The 19869-nt window shown below is 32.9% G+C and overlaps 1 protein-coding gene and 1 long non-coding RNA gene across 5 annotated transcripts in view; one reads left to right on the top strand and one right to left on the bottom strand.

The window, feature by feature from the left end:
* The window catches only part of LOC145971733 (uncharacterized), a 136532-nt gene extending 120733 nt beyond the window's left edge, over window positions 1-15799 (bottom strand). For all 4 annotated transcript variants that reach the window (XR_014438958.1, XR_014438962.1, XR_014438961.1 and 1 more), the window contains exon 1: window positions 15360-15799. This is a non-coding gene — a long non-coding RNA (uncharacterized LOC145971733). The remainder of the gene's footprint in view (window positions 1-15359) is intronic.
* Window positions 15800-16758: 959 nt separating this feature from the next.
* The window catches only part of Phlpp (PH domain leucine-rich repeat protein phosphatase), a 90027-nt gene continuing 86916 nt past the window's right edge, over window positions 16759-19869 (top strand). The window contains exon 1 of the mRNA XM_083099665.1: window positions 16759-16942. The gene's annotated coding sequence lies outside the window, so the exon portion shown is untranslated. The remainder of the gene's footprint in view (window positions 16943-19869) is intronic.

The raw sequence follows: 19869 nt of genomic DNA, 5'->3' as shown, positions 1-19869 counted from the left end.
TGTTGACGAATACGTTCCATTTTTCACCGCGAAAGATTCGTGGGAAAATTAAAAAGTGAGAGAGAAAGAAGTTGCAAAATGCTTCATATACATCTCTGTGCGAAAAATTATCACGATAATGTCGAATCTAGCGTCACTCAAAAGAAAAATTATAGAGTCCTAAGTGCTTTTTATACAATGAGATTATATTTATGCCTGAGGTTGTCCCGCGGGACATGAGCGCATATATCCGGAGTTAATAGTCGAAAAATGACAAAGCTTCTTTACTGTGTCGTCCATTACATAAATTAAACAAATTAATTATATTTGTTCATTCTAAAAACCTGTTTTAAAAATAAGAAAAAAAATGTATATTTTATACAGTAAATATAATAGTCAATAATAGCAGAATTATTAACACAAAAAAGTGCTGTGAAAAATACAGTGACACGTATTTTGACGACAATGCAGTCGATTTAGCATAAAGCAATTGTAGTATTTTATCCTGTTTTTTTTTTAAGAAAAAAGGATGTTGGAATCGTAAATATTCGAAGAGAATTGCATAAAAATTTTGCGCGTTAAATTGGTATTGCGACAAAACGTGACACTTGTTGCTTAAATGTTTCGCGCAAAGGACCAGTTTTCGACAAAAATGTCAGTTTGGCCGTTCTTTACGCTGTCGCATGCAGATTCCTCTTTCCAGGGACAACTCTCCGTTTCCGACACATCGTGTCCTCGAAATCCTTGGCGACGAAATCCGAGCCCGCTGAATCGAACAGTTGATAGCTTGAAGAACTTGCAAGGTAGTCGAATGTACGTCGTCGAGTGCGATCCGAAAACGGGAACGCGTACCGAATACGAAAGAGAAGCGTGAGAAGAAAAGCGAAGGGGAGGAGACGTGAGCCACGAGGTGAAGATAAATGCAGTAATCTAAGTTTTTCCATCTTGCGGCGCCCCGTACACCCTCAGTTCGAAAGAACGAATGAAGATTCCTTTAGCTCCTTTCGCCGCGCACGCATCTCAGGGAGATTGTCATCGAGTAGTTCAACCCTTTCGGAGTATTGCTTCCCATCGCTATTGTAATAAGTTTCTCTTTTCGATGAAAGGAGCTATTTCATCACTGCTTAAATTTTATCACATTTAAGTGTTTATTGAAATTAGATTAAATCGCGACAGAGTCCTGGCTTACGAGAATTATTTTACTGCGTTAAATTTTCAAATCATAAATCTTTGATTAAACTCTTGAATTTCTAGATCCTTTTAACTCTTCATATTTTTAGAAATCTCTTAAATTGTTAATTGTTGAATCTTTCAGAAGTGCTTATATTTACAAGTATCCTTGCAATTTCCGAGATCTTTATGTTGGAAATAAAATTCATTAATCCGCTAATATACTTTTTCAAAGGTATGCATAACATTTTCGATTCGCACGACCGAGTGATCGAAGTACGTTAACGTATTTAATATGCATTTTCAAACTTCACGTGACACGTCTCTTCGTGTCGAGTTTCACCCCGTTGCAATTCTCTCCACGTTGCACCCTTCAAAGGGATCGCTGAGCGAAAGGGAAACTTTCGAGGGACGTCACCGATGTCCGCATGCTTCGTCATTTTCCTCTCTCTCGCCACAGATTTTTCTCAGTCCTTCTTTTTCACTCTTCTTGCACTACCCGGCAGATTTACGAGCCACACGAGTGTACGTATTTCACGGGTCATAATTCGGAAAAAAAGAATGCGCTCTTGACAAGTTGTACCAGCGTTTTACAATGATGACAAAAAAATGGATTACATCGCGCTTAAATTTCGCTCTCGAGTTTATATCCATTTTGTTTCTCGCGTATCTCTCGGGTTGAATGTAGTAAGCATCGATAGTTTCCCGATCTTATCGTTGGCCATTCTACATGGCGCGATCGTTTTCTGGTTTGTAAATTGTTTACCCTCGACGTGCAACCAATCGGCAATACTCAAGAAGCATAATCTTTGATCGGCAATAATTTCTTTAAAAAAAGAAAAACTTTTTAATATCGATAAAAATTACAAAATTATTTTATAGTTTGAAGTGAATTTTATAAAGTATTTCAACTCTTGAAATAGATTTTCACCCAGAAAGATTAAACGATGCAGCAGAAATTAATTATTAATGTGAAGAATTAATTTAGGAGTTTGACAGCTTCAAGAATATTAAATTATGAGAATTTATAAAAATAATCAAGAGATCGAATATATGAATTAAAGAATAACAATTTGAGAGACATTGTTTCATTAAGCGGCCGATATCCTTGAAAGATATAGCTATTCTACGCTTAGAATACCTCTATCCTTTAAGGTTGATTTTCTCGATGGAGAATCGATGGATCGGAACATAGGAAGGGAATTGGCTGATATTTCAATCAGGATAAGTGTCTACTGTTTTATTAGCTCTTCACTTGACTATAATCGTTCTTAAGAATCCTGCCTCACTTCCCGGTCGAAAATATTCCAACAAATTTATCTGTTTTAACCACTAGATATTTTCAACGAACATATAAAAAAATTAAATAAAGAATATCAGTAAATATTATAAATTATTAATTGTTAAATAATTAGATATAAAATGTGTATCAATATTCGGCCGAATATATTACAAAAAATTATTAGAAATAATATTATTAAAAAAATAATCAAAATAACATACGTATTAATATAATGCTAATATTCATGTAAAATTTCTATCATCTAACAATTAATACAATTGCATGTTAGATAACGACACGTCAACTTCATAAAAAAATGTGTAAACGATGACAAGTTTTCTCAATTTGTATCAATAATAAATAATAGATTCTCAATCATGGGAATTTAATGCTACGAATTATTCCAGATCGTTATTAACAACAACCCACGCATCTGAAATTCCATTCGCATTCTTCAACGGGAAGAGAGAAGGACGTTCTCTCGTTTTTCTGCTGTACAAACATCGCTGACCCTTCTCAATCTTCCGAAAACAATGTTGACCCATGGTCGAGCACAGTGAAACACTCTCACGTACAGGGGTTGGCTTTATATTTTCTCGCCCGGTTTGGCGCCCGAGGCCAACCGAGCTAAAGTATCGAAGAAGAATCCAGAACGATAATTCTTTCAATCTCACGATATCCTCAAATATTCGGTAAACGGTAAACCGTTTGAGCAAGCTGCTTAAATATTATATTACTTGAATATATTCATAGCAATATTAATATTAATTACATTCTAGACGCGCGATTATATCGTAGGCAGGAAGGATTGAGAGCTTCGAACGTGCATTTCAGAGAATCGATAAGTCAAGAATGCAATATCTCGAGGATACGTAAGGAGTCAACAATACTACAGCATACTTGAATGATCTCGAAAATTATCGAATATCATAATCTTAGGAAAATCTAGGTATTCAAAGAGCTAATAATATCAAGGAGGAAGGATTTGAAATAAAGCGACGAATGCATAATGCGACTATATATGACATTCAAATATCTTATTAAAAAAAATATGATATACGAATCCCAATACTTCAATAATTAGGATCTTTATAGCGATCTCAAAACTCAAACAATCTAAGAACTCGGTAATGAGGTATAAGACATATTTTTCAATTATAAATTTATAGATTACATTGATATTAACATCAGGAAATTTATGATAATAAAAATTCATATTAATCGAATGACTTGAGAATACAACAATATTTCTAAAGTCCATAAATCTAAAATATTCACACTAATTTAGTAGGACGAAATTTAAAGAACGAGAAGGTGGAGCGTCTCTTTTATGGGGTTTAATCAGATCGAATTGCTTTCGTGCCGTTTTCATCTTCGTATTCGTGCGAATTACGAGCTATTACCGCGCCTCGTTCGAATTCCATTTGCCCTTTTCGCGCCATCGAATAGCCAGTTAAGAAGATCATTGCCAGCTTCTTCGTAGCCGAGGGGGACTTTCTCAGAGAATGGCTCTCTGTTACGAGTACGCTAATATATAGAACTTTCCGAATCCGAGATTATAATCGCAATTATAACGCAATAAATCTGGTCCAGAGATTGATTTTCAAATTCAATCAAAAATTAGTTTAATCAAAGCTATCAATATTTTAGATATTATAATAGATATTTTAATAGATATTATTTTTTAAATTTATTTTAGAGATTATTTTTTATTTTTTTATCTTGTTAAATAATTAATTTTCTTGAGGACAGATGAATTTTGAATTAAGAAATTACGATAAAAAATGGAATCAGAATTTGTAAATTCGAGAGAAAATAGATAAATCAAATCTTTATAATTATATTTATTTAAAAATAAATATCTATTTTAATATAGGCATTCTCCGTTTATTCGTGATTGGAAAATATGATATCGTTAGTGTACCTTGGTAGAACACACTCGTTTGGAAAGCTTTTGAGACGAATACAATCAAAGTCTCGACGACACCGTATAACTATTATGCCTCCCGTGCGAATCGTACTTGAAACTTGAGAAGACTATCGAGTATCCTGAAATGGTCTAGTAGGATGGTCATTGCGCGACCCGTTTCCTTAAAATGAGGGCAAACTGACCCTTTTTGCTTGTCCTCAATAACGCGAAATGTCCAGTCATCAACAGTCTCTGATATTTCGAAGACATCGTAAGAATGGCGATATCCGTATCGTACCTGACGCGGAAATGGCACAAGAAGCGAAACGTGTGCGCGCAACAGCATTTTCCTCTTTCCTTCTGACAAAATCTTTCTTTCATTCTCATTAAAAAACTTTATACTTGATATAACATGATTAAATTTTTTTTAGAAAACCATCCACAGATTAAAACAAAAGTTATGATACGCAGATTAATAATTTTAGACAGTTTATTTAGGAGAATATTTATAAAAGAGATGTTCTTCCATTGTTCTTTGCCTTTCTATCTTATTATTTTGTTTCGTTGCTTCCTTAATCGAGTTCGATTAGAAAGAATTTTATATATCCTAGATCGTCATAAAATATAATAATTGCTCGCTCGTTTATTTTCTCCCTTTTTCTGCCTCCTTTTTTATTTCTGGAATAATAAAAGCTCACGAGTAGTACTGAGTTTTTTGCAATCTCGCGGATCAACTGCTCGTCAGCTGTAGTTCTAACGGCAAAAGATTTCGCATATCTGCGCAAGCACATTTTACGATCGTCTGATCCACGCCGTATTTGCAGACTACCCTGTCGATTCTCCCTATGCGGGTTTCAACTACTCTACTCTTTTTACAACTACTGCACGCCGTTCTTCGTACTGTTCCGCACCGCGAAATTGGCAGTTAAAGAGAGATCGGTTCCTAGATCCGATTTTTTCCTTCGATGAAGGACTGGCAAAGTAACCGTCGAATATTTAACATAAATCTCTTTCCTATTTCTCTCTTTCTTTCAGCTCTCGTTTTTTCTTTCAGATTTAACGATTTTTTTTGTGATTAAAGATATGTCCGATATGTTTTCGGGGAATGTCATACATATTTACGAAAATCTGTGATACATATTTGAGTCTCACATTCAGGATTAAATATAACGAACTAAATTATTGCTAATAAAAAATATTTCAACGATAAAATTTAGTAAACAATATGTGATATGATAATATTCATATAGGGAAGAACTGACTTTTCGGAAATTTTATTCAATCATGATGCGAGTGGACTCTAAGACTTTCCAAGAAATCTATTTTCTTATTTTCTATTCAAGCACTACTATTATACTTATGCTGAACCCAAAATAAAACGAGTTAGGCGAAGTTTAGGCGGAGAGCCAGTTCTCTCTGTGTGGTTTCCATGTGGCTTACATTCCAAGATTTTTACTGCCTCCGTACGCCGCGGAATGGACACTTAAGCGAAGGGATCATCATTATATGGAATATATCCGCGCATGAAAATGTGGATAAGCGAGAGAAGTTCCGTTCCCTCGCAATATGTCAGAAAGTTCGGAAGCCGTACCTCGCGTATCCTGAGAACTTTTTCACAAATAACCTAGAACGACGTTCTAACGACCGATTGTTTTCCTAGCAATTAGGAACATATGTGTAGAGACGAGCTTGAAATTTGTCTACTAAACAACATTCGTTACGAAACTCCGAAAGTTCAGAACCGTAACTCTCCTGTGTTTTCCCGTACCGGCTTAATATAGTTGGGTGTATAATCTCCTGTCTCCTCCATCTCCAAAAAAAAAAGATCAAAAGGGCAACACGAGGTGCATCAAGACAATAAAAAATTAATACAATTAAGAATAAATTAATAAATAAAAAAAATATATTACGTTAATAATTCTTTGTGCTTTATAAACGAATTTAAAATGAATTTTTAATATCTCTCTTTATCGATTCGTCTAATTAAGTTTTCTAATAATTGGAACACTTTGCGTACAAAACCCCGCAAATCTAGAAGAAAATGACCGTCCATTACGCGTGCAGAGCTTCCAGCTTTTTATACGGTTTCTTTCTTTCCATTCTCACTTTTTTTCCCTTTTCGCTTTTCTTTGACATTTGAGGGTGAATGGCGAGGTCAATGACGTAATTACGAGGTTGAAAAGGCTACGAGATTTCTCGTCGACGGCGTTTCAACGTTTCTTACGTCTGATTTCTAGAATTCCTAACTACTGCCGAGTCTATAGCGAGGAACGAATACACGAATTCGAGACGCATATACAACTTTAATCACTGCCACTTATAATCCGAAAGTGGATAATAATTTTTGGAAAAAATTTGGGTAACTTATAGATTTTTTTCAAATATTCACGCATGAAATTAGATTTTTCTCAAGGAGACACAGTCGGATAGTCGCTCGATAGTGATTTTTCGCGCGAAAACTTATTGAAAAATGATCGCGGCAGCAGCCATTCGGCCGAGAACTCGATTCCAACCAGCGATGATCTCCTTAACTGGCCATTCCGCAACACGGGAAAATCGGCAGAATTGGCTGCTGGCCAGGAAGATAACCGCGGAAATACGACCGGGGGATCACGCTCGCGGACTCGTCCGTGGAGACGAGTCTGCTGGAAGACGCACACTTTTCTCTTTTCTTCTAAGGCTATTGGACGTATAGGAGAGATTGCCGTCACGAAATTAAGGAGGGTCAATGTGGGGCAGGCTTTCAAAGAGGAACGACAAGGAGAAATCGAGGAAGAGAAAGAGAGAAAGGAAGAAAACATCCCTTACAAAAGGAACCGACACAGTCCTCTCGCAAAGACATCCCTCGTCCAATAACTTTGTTACGTTGAACGCAGCTGCGCAATCGGAAGGTCGGATTTTCTATGCATAGAATGCGCGAGAGATTCCAAGATGGATACATCTGCGCAATGTCGATATACGATAATTCACGAAGCTACGACAATTTTTCATACGATACAAACTTGTTTTTTACACGTACTAGTAACAAGCGTGATTATATTTTCACGCACAGAAAAAAAATAAGTGTCAAATCAAAACTTATTTACTTAAACTAACGCGTTCATTGTTTCGTATATACGCAACAATTTCTAATCTTCTTAGAAGAATTTAATAATTTTAAATTTCAACAATATTATAGTCTTATTTTAATATTGTAATTATCATCTCAAGAATATATAATTATTTAATTCTACTTTAAAAAAATTATAATCTTTGATTTAAAAATGTTATTTTCTATTTAACTGTTTCTTTTCCATTCAAGAAAATTAAATCTTAAATCATAAGAATATATTTTTCTTGATTGAACTATATAAAATGGCTTCATTCAAGTAAGCAATTATTCAAGCAATTATATTTCTCCTTAATTAACGCAATATAATCTCTAATTTCAAGATTTCTATGTTAAAACTAAATATATTTTCAAAACAAGAATATCCTTTTTTTCTGTGTGGAAATTAATTTAAAACGGAAAGTGACAGGTGAAAAAATCAAAGATGACGGAGAAAGTCTCGTTAAGTAGATAAAGCGAATTTTTTGTCCTTCTCTGCTAGGAAAATCGGATTTAATTACGAGCATTACATATAAACGATGTGTACTCGTGACATGTGAGTCGATCTAGGCTAAATCGATAGCCACGCTTCATCGTGTAACTGCAGTTACTTACGGGAATACTAATTTCCCGGATTAATTCTAGGCGACCATCGGGGAGATTAATCGTGACGGAAACTCACAAGCCATTCTCCGCAGAATCCGGCGGAAACGAGCGGATCGAGAGGCCGCGCGGTCCGAACGCGCTAAATCATGCACCGAGCGTCGAGCGCGGGATTTTGTTGCGGTGAAATACATTATTAAGATACGTTATTACCGGTCAAGTTTATTACATTGCAGCGACATCGCGTCGTAATAACGGACAGTACGCAAAATTTCGCACAGTTACGCACAGCGTAAGCATAATTTCCGCGAAATTACAAGCTGCGCGACAGCTTTTTGCACGGGAAATATATGCTCGCATCTATGGAGGATGTCTGTGAATATTTTAAACGCGTATATTCCTGCAGATTCTATATAAATAACCGTGTTTAAAATTACGCTCAAAACCGATAAATTTAAATAAAGGAAGAGAACCTAATATTTAATATCAAGTTTAAATTATGAATTCTAAAAAGCGCTGAAATCTCTCTCCTAAGAATTTAGAACATGATTAAGTATCGATATATGTTTAAGTATCGATATATTCCATTGTCACCGACATATCATAAGTGTTTTTACTAGAAAAACGTGTTTCTTGGATTTCGTAAAATTCGGATGGGATTGTGAAAAATAAAAATATTTACATAACTATTTGATTTGCAGTAACTTGATTGATTAATATAGAGAACGAAATAGAAAAGTGAGAAATGAATCCTTCTGCAGAAAATGAAAGCAAAGATCTGACTTGATTACAGCACGTGTGGTTCATAAAAAGTAGTTATGATCGTCGTTAAATTTCAGTATCTTCCAAGCCATGTGGTTTCGCAGCGCAAGTAGATGCGCGCAATTTGCCGCTCGGAACACTGATGTGAACGAGAAAAGTTTCGTCGGTCATACTCCACGTCCATGATGTGTTTCATGAAGCGCTTATTGTAAAAAAAGAATTCGCGTATATCATATACACATATGTCCGATAATGTTGCATATTGCGCTCGTAATATAAGGCTAACATTCATCATTTGATATTTTGTTTCCCACATGACATGTGCATATGTATATAAAATTCGATATTTAAAAAAATTCTTTGCGATTTTAATTTTATACATTTATATATAATTTTTATATTTTATTTTATTGTTTAATTACATTTGAATCGTGATTTCTTTGTCTCATTACATAAAGAGAGTTTTATATTAAATGTCTTTTTAATTCAAAAAATATATAAATAATTTAATTAAACATTAGAGATTAAATTTTTGCAATTTTATAAAATTTTGAAACACGATTTGCGATATGCTCTACTGCTTGCAATATCGTAACGAATTGAAAAGGGACATCACTCGATGCTATTTTGAAAGAATCAATGTTCATATATCAAATGAGAGAAAAGCTTCTCTACTCAATATTATCTTACTTTTTCTTCGAAACGAACATTCTCTTTTATTTTCATGAGCGAGTTTTAGCGTCGTAGGAAGATGGCTGCTGATGAAGGCAGAGACGTGAAAATGTTTCGAATTAGAAAACACGACGATGTGATATCTTTTCCTCTGATCTCGCTTGATGTGCAAAAACAGGTCGTACTGCGAAACGCTTCTGGCGTGATTAAAATTCTAATTCGTGGATACTCGAAATAAGTTTTAAAAGATGCTATTTTTTCATTTAAAGAAACAAACAAAAAGAAAAAGTTTAAAACTTTTAACTCGGGCAACCAATTGCATATAAAAGAATTTACCTTTTTAATAAAATAATCTAATATTCTATTATATTCTCTAATCAAGATTTGTCTTTCCAGATTGTTGTTCTTATATTTATCGTTCGTGCACAGCACAAAATTTGTTTAATGATATCCTGTCGCAATAGTAAAAATTTTAATGAAATTGTAGCCCTTTTACGTGGATGAATAACAAGATAGAAGAAAAATGAGAAACTGTCTCGCGTGATGGCAAACAGCTGATGAAAATGTGATTCATTAAGAATTTTATGAAATTTCTCGCAGCGATTAGCATATGGAGAAGATTTACGACACAAAGTACGATCGCATCACACATATGGCGTGCAATCCATTTTACTTTCTAACATACTATCAAACCACACACGCGGTGCCACTGGTAATGAAAAGGGTTGATCGATCGTACAATGTAATTAAATAATTCATCATCGGACTTGTCCGATAATTCTCATCGCTATGTATAATGTGATCGCATAATAATTAAGCTGAGAGTGTAAATTTTTTAGCGTACAGTAGAATAAAAATGCCTGTCTTATTTAAAAATAAAACAGATTTCACTATTTTAATAAAAATATAGAATATTTTACTTATAAAATAAGTTAGTTATTTGTTTTTAATAATATTCTAATAGATATTAAATATGTTATACAGGTATGTATGTATGTAAATGTATTAATAAATATTAATGGAATTAATAAAAGATAAATTAATATTTTAATAATATTAATATTAAATAAATTCTATATATATATATATAACTTGTTTAATATTTTAATGTTACTAAAATATTAAAATATTAATTTATATCTTTATGTGCGTGTATATGTGCGTGTGTGCATGCACGCGTACATTTACAACTAATTCTCTACTGTTATAACTAATTCCATATTATTAGTATGTATTAAACTACCATTGAGAGAATTAATATTTTTTTATTAATTATTAATAAATTATTTAATAAATAAGTAAAATAATAATTTTATATTAAAAAGATTATTATAAATATTAACTTTCTTAATTTATTTAAAGTTATATTGAAAGAGAGAGAGAGAGATTAATCTCATTAATTATATTTCTATTTGCACATATTATCGATTAAATTATAAATACATAGATGTATGTATTACAGACAAGCATAGTTTGTTTAGTCATTAATATTATTGGCGTAAAAACGAAATCTTGTCGACGTTTCTTATCATTAATATGCCGTAATGGGAAGGGAAAAAAATTAAAAAGCCATGCTCTTCCGCACAGCTTAGAGCAAAACCGCGAAGATTCAACAAATCCCCGGATAATGCTTATGACGTTGTTTGTTCTTTTTTGCTCTTGCATCTACAAGAGAGAATTTATTCACACTCTTCATAATTACTTTGCATAACAGAAACGACGCAATCTCAAAAATCTTTATAATTTTTACATTTTTTGATATTTAATCATTTTGATATTTAATCATTTTGAATCATTTTAATCATTTTTAACAAATTTCTTTACTTTCCTAATTAATTTCATCAAAGGTCAAAAGCGATTCAATCAAAAAAATTAATTCAAAGCATTTCCAAAAGCACTTTAAAAAGTACATGATTTTTTAACATTTCATTTTTAACATTTAATTTTCCTCGACCCAAAATGTATACTTCTTCCATCTTCAAAATATAAAAAATCTTTATAATATAAAAGAAATTTAAAAGAATTTTATTAATTTGTCCTCTCATAAAAAAAGATAAATACGCGTATGCTTGGTATGTATATGTACGTATTATAAATTATCATGTCTCAAAAAGTTCAAGATTTGAAAGTTTATCTGCAAGTTTCAATTTACTAAACTATTTCGCTATTATAGTTTCAAGAATTCCGATGATCTCGGAAGAAAGAACCATCGTTTGTTAAGAGAAAAGCTGACCCGCATTCCTCGTAGAATCGATTTAACATTGCTCCTCGTGAAATCCTGTATAGCGTAATTTTGTTATCAAGAGTGATCGAAATATATCGAGAGAAACATTGCGCGGCGAAACAGTTACTCGTGATCTTTTCTTTTTTTTCTTCTTGGCGAAAGGGCGGAAACTTTTCGCTTTGATGCACTGAGAAAAATCGTTTGATTGTACTAAGACATATGTGATAGAAGGCATTTTGGTTAAACCAAGCAGAATTTCTAGTTATCACGATAAGATTTGATTTTTTATAATTAGAACGTTTAATAGACTTTACTATAAAGATTTGCTTAGTATTTTCTAGTTGGATCTCTAAAACTTCTTGTTATATTAACTAAACATGGACACAATGATGCCATTTTTTTAAATGTAATATTATACAAAGAAAATTTGGAAAATTTAACAGGAAAAAATTAATTATATTCATCTAGTAATTCCTAAAGGAATTCTGATTCGTCCATTTTCCAAAGACATATTAATTGAATTTAACATTTCTAATTAATGCAATCAGATTTTTTTGTCAGTGCGGAGGTACGTGATGCCAGAGCAATATCGATGCTGATTTCTTCTTATCTCGAGACCGCAGGTATGAGACGCGGTACAGGATTACGTGGGTTGCAGGAGTGTTACAGGATTACGTGTAGCTTGTACGGGCCTGTAACGCCCGCTGTTGTCATTGTGCATCTTATAATCCGACCGAGGCCGAGATTAAAACACTCGGCCGGGGCTTTACCCGGGAGAGAATTATGGAAAAGTTCGAATGCGTTGTGACGATTCGCGTATTTCTTAAGATACACTTTTTTCCTGCAATTTTGAATCACTGCGCTTTGTGTCAAATCGCGAATAAAAGAATTCGTTGGAATAATTCACTGTTGAGCTTTAATATTCTGTCTTTATATTCTCTTTCCGCGACAAACATCTCGAGAACACGCTCGCTAAATTTTTTAATTTCATTTCTCATGCATTTCTTGCGCATTTTGGTTTATTCTCACCTATCTCGATACATCTAGCGTCGAATTATTAAAAGTTTTTCCTAGAATAAACATTAGAATTCATCAGGCAAGATAATGACCTGATAAAAAGTGTTAGAGTTTTCAAAACATGTCGAGGATTTTGTCAGTATGCTGTTAAAATCATTTTCTATCAAAACTGCATAAGAGAATTCTTTGAATGACTGCCAAATACTGCAGATAAGACTCTCTATCCCATATATCGAGATATATTCATGGAATGCATAATGAATATCGGCGCAATAAAGCAATACTGTGCTTTAAAATTATCAAATTTTGAATTGATAGAATTGATAGAATCAATGTTATCTGTTTTCATTCTTTGTCTCCCTCTTTCTGCGTATGTGCGAATTATAAAATCATTAATCGTAGAATGTTACGGCAGAATATTTTTACCTTTGATCTTTTCATCGTGAATGTGTGTCATCTTTAATATGTTTTACAAAAACAGATGGATAATAATGGATGATAATGTAATTATAGATTTTTTTTCATTGAGATATGAAGTTTAAATGAAAACACATCGAACAGGGCAAATCGATTCAATTAGAGATCACAAATGTTAAATGAAATTCGTATGAGATAGAAATAAAATAATTTCCAATTCTCTATTAGTAGTTAATTAAATTAATTAAATTTGAAGAAAGACTTATTTATAATATACAATGTGTGAGGCACATTTTTCTCTCTGTAGTATATTTGTTAATAAATTTGAAAATAAAATAAATTTAATAAAAAATAAAGATAAAATAAGAAATTTTTTAAATTAAAATATACTAATAAATAAAATCATCTAGTTATTCTAATTATATTTATATTTAGTTTCTATAAATAACTCATACATCAAGAAACATAAATTGTTTCTAAAAAATAAGATGCTTCAAACGCATTTTCGAACAGATAATTAGTCATATGAAATCCATTATTAGATTCATTTTATTTTCATCATTATTGCCTTTTCATCACTAATAGCATCTTATCATGCAACTGACGAATAATTAATAACACGCGACGTTCATTAATCATTGTATCATCTCTAATATATAATAGTGCGAAAAGAACTTTTGTATATGAGGCATTATCTGAGGTATTATCATTTCCTAGGAACACGTTTCTTCTAATGTTTTCCTTACAATAATTTTAAAAGATAGACACAAGTTCCAAATTTGTATCCTGAAATACATTGCTATATAAATAATAAATATATAAAATGTATAAAAGATATAATAAAAACAAAATATCGATCTCGATTACGTGATTTAAAATGAGTTAAATTTTACAAAAAGAAAAAAGAAAATAAAAATAAAGAAAATTAAAAAAATTAAAAATATAAAAATATAAAACTGTTTGGAATTATGAGAACGTCTTTCGAACGTAATCTTTTAATGAAGGTGGAAGGACCAGGAAAACACGCGATGCGATGACATTTTTCTCGGCTTTCTTTTGCTTCTGGTTGAAAAAATTCGTGGAGTCGAGAGAAAAGGGAAAAAGGGGAAAAAGGCTCGTTAGTGGCGACGAAAGTATCGGCGGTTCGCCACAGTTGAGCTAATCTCGTGGTAATCGCATTTCGCGTAATTAGCAGCTGATTCTCTCATTCGTTTTTACCCAGCCTAACGCTGCTCGAGTCCCAGATCCACTGGATATATGATTGCGTATCGCGCGAAAATATTTCAACGAGTTAAATGCTATATTTTTTATCTCCAAAAGCGATCGATTTTTGCAGGTTGAAACAAGCGGGAAATTCCTGCCCCTTCCGTTCGAATTTACGAGATATTACAAATTTATGAAAATATACGATTTTATTCCGAAACTGTCGTCGTGAAATCGTTAAAGTTGAAAAGTGTCACGAGCTGTCAAGAAAGTGATCTTAAAACGGGGTTAGTGCGCACAGCGGAAATACCTCGCCAAAGTAGGTAATTTTAAGAGACTTTTGCAGTTTCTGCCAATCTCCATCAAGCATGTAATAACGTTGGCAGAAAAGTGCGAAGGGATTAGTACGTATAATATCATCGTTGATCAACCAGAAAATGTCGGCTGAAAGACAGCGATATTACTCGATGTTGACATAATAATCTTTGTTTAATGGTGATACAAAGGATATCAATATCGTTATCACTATATAAATACATGATAATGTGTAACATAATATGATTATATCCTACAACGTAAATTTCCTGAGCATATTATTTTCTGAGCGTAATCGTTAATATATAATATTATTTCTCGAATAGAAATGATAAATTTTTTAAGCAAATTTCTAAAATTTGTTTTTCGCGAAATAATAACTTTTCTTTTTCCTTCTGTCTATTTATCTCTATTTTTCCCTATTTAAAACTTTAAAGGTACAATAAATCAGCAAAAACGATGTGAAACGCGCTGAAAGTTTTTCGCTAAGATTTATTTTTTTGTACCTACATTAATCTGACATCACCATTACAAGAAATCAGATTCGAATGTATGGCATAATTAAGTGTTAATTTATTATTAATTTATTATTCCAATATATCAAATTAATTTATTTAAATTATACAATGATGCAAAATGAGTCTCTACCACGAAAATAAATTAACAATTAATTTTACAAATAATATATAATAAACTAACAAAATTATAAATTACTCACTTTATTATTGCTCCGTTATTGTCTCTCCTTTTCCTCTTATTCCTTTGTTGCTCTCTTCCGTGTCAGGTTAGATTCACTTTCACTCGCGAAAACACTATTAATTACGATCGCGCACATTACTTTTCAAAACACGACCATCTCACGGTACTTTACATAACATTCCCGATATTAATATTACGTTCATTTTATTTTACATCAGGGACAAAGAAATCAAAAATGATTACACGCTTTACCCGGCGTTGAAATCACAATTCGCGCAATGTTATCTCTACTGTTAATGAATAATGTATAAATACACTTTTTATTTTACTATTTTTCATTAAAATATACATTTTACTATTTTTCATTACAATACGAATAATATCTTTTAGTAATCCATCATTTCCGAAAATAATACGACGCATGAACCGGCTCACGCTGCTTCTCACCCGGACCGCGCAATAACAATAAGGTGACTGTGTCATTGAAGCGCTACGTCAGCGCTACGTCAGCGCTACGTCACACTTCAGGAATTCGGCGGCGAGCTACTGTTTACATGTGGTGATTCTGTTATTATATCATTTACACGGTGAGGTTCGAATAAGTAAGAAGCATCTCGTGGCGTATATCAGTGTTCGCGTACTATCTCTTGAATTATCGATCACATGGCATTTACTAAGAGATCTCATCTTCGTATAATTGTGATTTTCCCATCGCAATATAAAATTAAGTACGCGTCGTGCGAGATTAATATCGCTATATAAAATGCCGACTATATTCTGATAAATTCCGATAGTATAATGGACGGCAATTATTTCTTGAAATGGGCCTTTTTAAATATGGATTTAAAAGTCTTTACTCGTGCCTTTTAAATTTTTCCTCGATTTAAATTTTATTTATAAATTTTATTTATTTATTTTATCAATTGTTTTTTTCTAATTGACAATACATAATATATAAGTGGCACGATCGAGCTCGTGATTTAAATTTGACTAACGTACTTAATTCTTTAGCACATATCATATTATTTTACACATGTAATATACATATATATATATATATATATATATATATATATATACACATATATATATATATATATACAGACATACGCGCTATAAAATCTTAATTGCGATTTTGTCATTCGCTTAGTCATACTCGAGTAAAAAAATTACGGTGCGAGATTCTTTCAACTACCATATTATTTCTTGATGATTTTACATAATTTTCCATCGTTCATGACTTTGATTTTTAGCGTTTGCATATATCGTATTATTGTTTAAATACATATTATTTATACGTATTGTAAGTTACAACAATGTAGTTACGATCTTATCATTTTGACGTAAGATTTTCAATCAGTTGAATTATTTCTCGAAATATTCGTGATTCTCGCGTTTTTCATATAAAATAAAATATGTATAGTAATATTGCAAGCTATATTAATAAGATGCCGTATGATCGTCATATTCTTGTGATTAGTAATTAATCGTCTTTTCGCGAGTGAGTGTCAAGTGAATGGGATCAAAGGAGCTGCAAAAGATGAACAAAGGAGAAGGAAACTCGGAGAGACTCACATTGAATGACGACGGAATAATCATAAGGTAAGCAATTTATAATTTTATTAATCCGTCATTTATAAAATTATTCGCTTATATATCTTCGGAATGCATGATTTATTTTATATTGTTATTCATTTTATATTTCATATGTGTAACACAATGCATATGAAATATTCTAAGTCTTATTTAAAAATACTTTTAAATTCTTTGAAAAAAATTAAAAATTTTACATAGATATACATAAAATATTTCGACACACATATCATGCATTTAAAATTCATATCCTTTTTTTAGATAATTCATATAAAAAAATATCATTAAATAAGTAAATATTAAAAATCAAACTAATATAAAATATAATATTAAAATTTTTATTTAATACAAGATATATAAAACAAACATTTCTTGAAAAATTTTACAATATTTTTTTGTAAAAAATATATGTTAGTACAAAAATTTATTATGCACGAGAATTATTTTTCAAATATTAATCATTTGAACATTGCCTTGTAGAATTAATTAACATATTTTATTCTCGCACAGCAAGCAAACTCATTTGAACCATTTTTTTTAAGTAATCAATGTCATGTTAAATAAATTCAACATATCAAGAGCGGATAATTCGAAAAATCTCTCAATCAAAATCACTACATATATATTTAGTATAAAATTAAATAAAAATCTCTTCTTTACTCGCAACTTTCGGCTTATTAATAGAAACAATAAATTTGAGATTGGAGTAGTAAATTATTTATACCGTTTATAAAATTTGACTTTTCTAGGAATACTAGGTTGATGCAAATCTCGCTTGTCGCGCAACGCGAAAGTCACAGAAATATTTTCTCGCTGCTCGCGCGGAAAAAAATAAAAGGAAATCACTCTCGCGAGTTTTCATCAGCGGCGCAAACGACGATGTCAAATCCGCTCCGCACTTTTCAGTTTTTCGCTCTCGATGCTCTCTCGGCCATCGAACGCGGATAACAAACGCGACCTGGCGTGACATGCGCGTGATTTTTCGATGAAAGGAACGATGGGCACGGAGGGAAGCATTCGTGTTACACACGAACAGCATTCGTCAAAGTTACACAAAAGAGCATTCAAGTTATACAAGTTCGATAGTTGCAGGAACTTTGAGAACTCGTTCCGCTATTTTTGCAGCGCATCTCGCGTGTTGCTTCGAATAAATTCTCCCGTTACTTTATACTTTGGATAGATCGCTTTAATGCTTGTGTGCGCTCCTTCTCATTTATCAGGAAAATTCTCCTACAGAACTAGTTAAGAGTTGTGAGGTTTGATAAATCATTATACAAGTTCCTAGCTGTCGATCTATGAACATAGTTACAACGTCGAATCCGTCTATTCGTGGTAATACTTGGGTAAGAATATCTCTTTCCTTTTCGAGAGAACGGAAATGCGCGATATCGTGGAATCATAAATGAAGCTTATCGCAAAAAGCGTTGCGTTTACAAACTTATGGCTTTCCGTTGACCTCTCGCGGACCAAAAATTCGCCTCTTGCTGGTCAACAAAGCGGATTACCTATCCAAAGGAGATTTTCGTTCGAGAAGCGAGTTGATGGCCGGAACGCGAACGCGAACGAGACGGGAAATAAAATGAATCTCGAACGGCGACTGTAATCCGGGAAATGCGACCTGAGAAAGCAAGAACCCTTTTGCGCCTTGAATTGATCCTCTCTCGCGAGAACTCACATTTCTTACTCGCGAAAGCAATGAAACAGCTCGGACGCGGGAAACCTTTTGTTTTCTCGAGCAAACAATTTCAAATATGTCAACTTATATCTTTTCATAAAAATAAGATTTTATTTTTCGAAGATTTTTTTATAAACAATAACAATAGAGCATCTTTCACATAAAAAAGCTCGATTATTGCATATTTTCGAAAGATATTAGAGAAGGGAAATAAAAATAATATCATAATTTTTCTCTTTACCTAAAAAAAATTGAATCCATTACATATTTCGGAAAATAAAAAAATTCCGAATAAAAAAATATATCCTCGAAACATGGAATCTTATTTATATAAAATATAAGAAAGAAATTCGTTAGAAACATGTAGACATATAATTAATGTAATATTAAAGTTCTCAAAATAGTAGTTATCTTAACTTTAAATTAAATTAAACTTTTAATTATTCTTTTACTTGCAATCTACTTTGTTTTTACATCAATCACACTGGCAGCTTTATCTCAAAAAGATACGAATAAAAAATAGATAAAAAACATTCCCTTCTTACACCTGTCTACATAAAGTTTATTTCAAACATCGCTTCTGCTTCTAGTGATAAGAGAGCGACTTTTATTGGCGAAAGTGGAACGCGTCCTACATCGGTCTGTTTTGTTGCCTAGAAATTTCGCGATTTTCTTGATAATATCTCAGTTTTGCTGATAATATCGCGCGCGACACTTCGTTCCAGATTCGTTCCAGATTCGTTCCAGATCAAGATGTCCACGGAAAAATTTAGAATGAATATTCCTTGTCTCGCAATTGACGCCGTCGAATTTTTGAAAAATTATTCACGTCGCTTTCGCGAAGCGAAGATGCGTGTTGGATTTACGAACCTGCGCTGGCTTTAGAACGCATGCATCACATTTGCCATCTTGTTATCGCGCGCATGGGGCCTCTTCGTTTCGCGTATGGCGATGACGAATGTCTTCCCATACGCGGAGCGGCGGTTCCGATGCAATTCTCGATGCAAATGCCGCTTTTCGCGTGGGAGAACGACGTCTAATGCATTTACCACGACGACGTTTGCGGATGCGCGCCGAGAAATGATTGCACCTGCATCTTTCGTCGGGAAAACATTAGCACGGTATACGCGGTTGCGCGAAACTTCCAAGCAAGGTGGAGTAGTTAATACGTACCTTTATTCGAATCATTAGTTATATTCCAATTAAAAAAAAAATATCGCAACAAATTGGACGAGGCCTGATATGAAAAAATTTTATTGCC

Source organism: Camponotus vicinus, unplaced genomic scaffold (assembly GCF_025532165.1).
Source record: "Camponotus vicinus isolate PSW18456_S1 unplaced genomic scaffold, iyCamVici1.0 SCAF_5, whole genome shotgun sequence".
NCBI classification, from domain to species: domain Eukaryota; kingdom Metazoa; phylum Arthropoda; class Insecta; order Hymenoptera; family Formicidae; genus Camponotus; species Camponotus vicinus.
The sequence above is the reverse complement of the archived record's forward strand: the minus strand, read 5'-3'. Positions and strand labels throughout refer to the sequence as shown.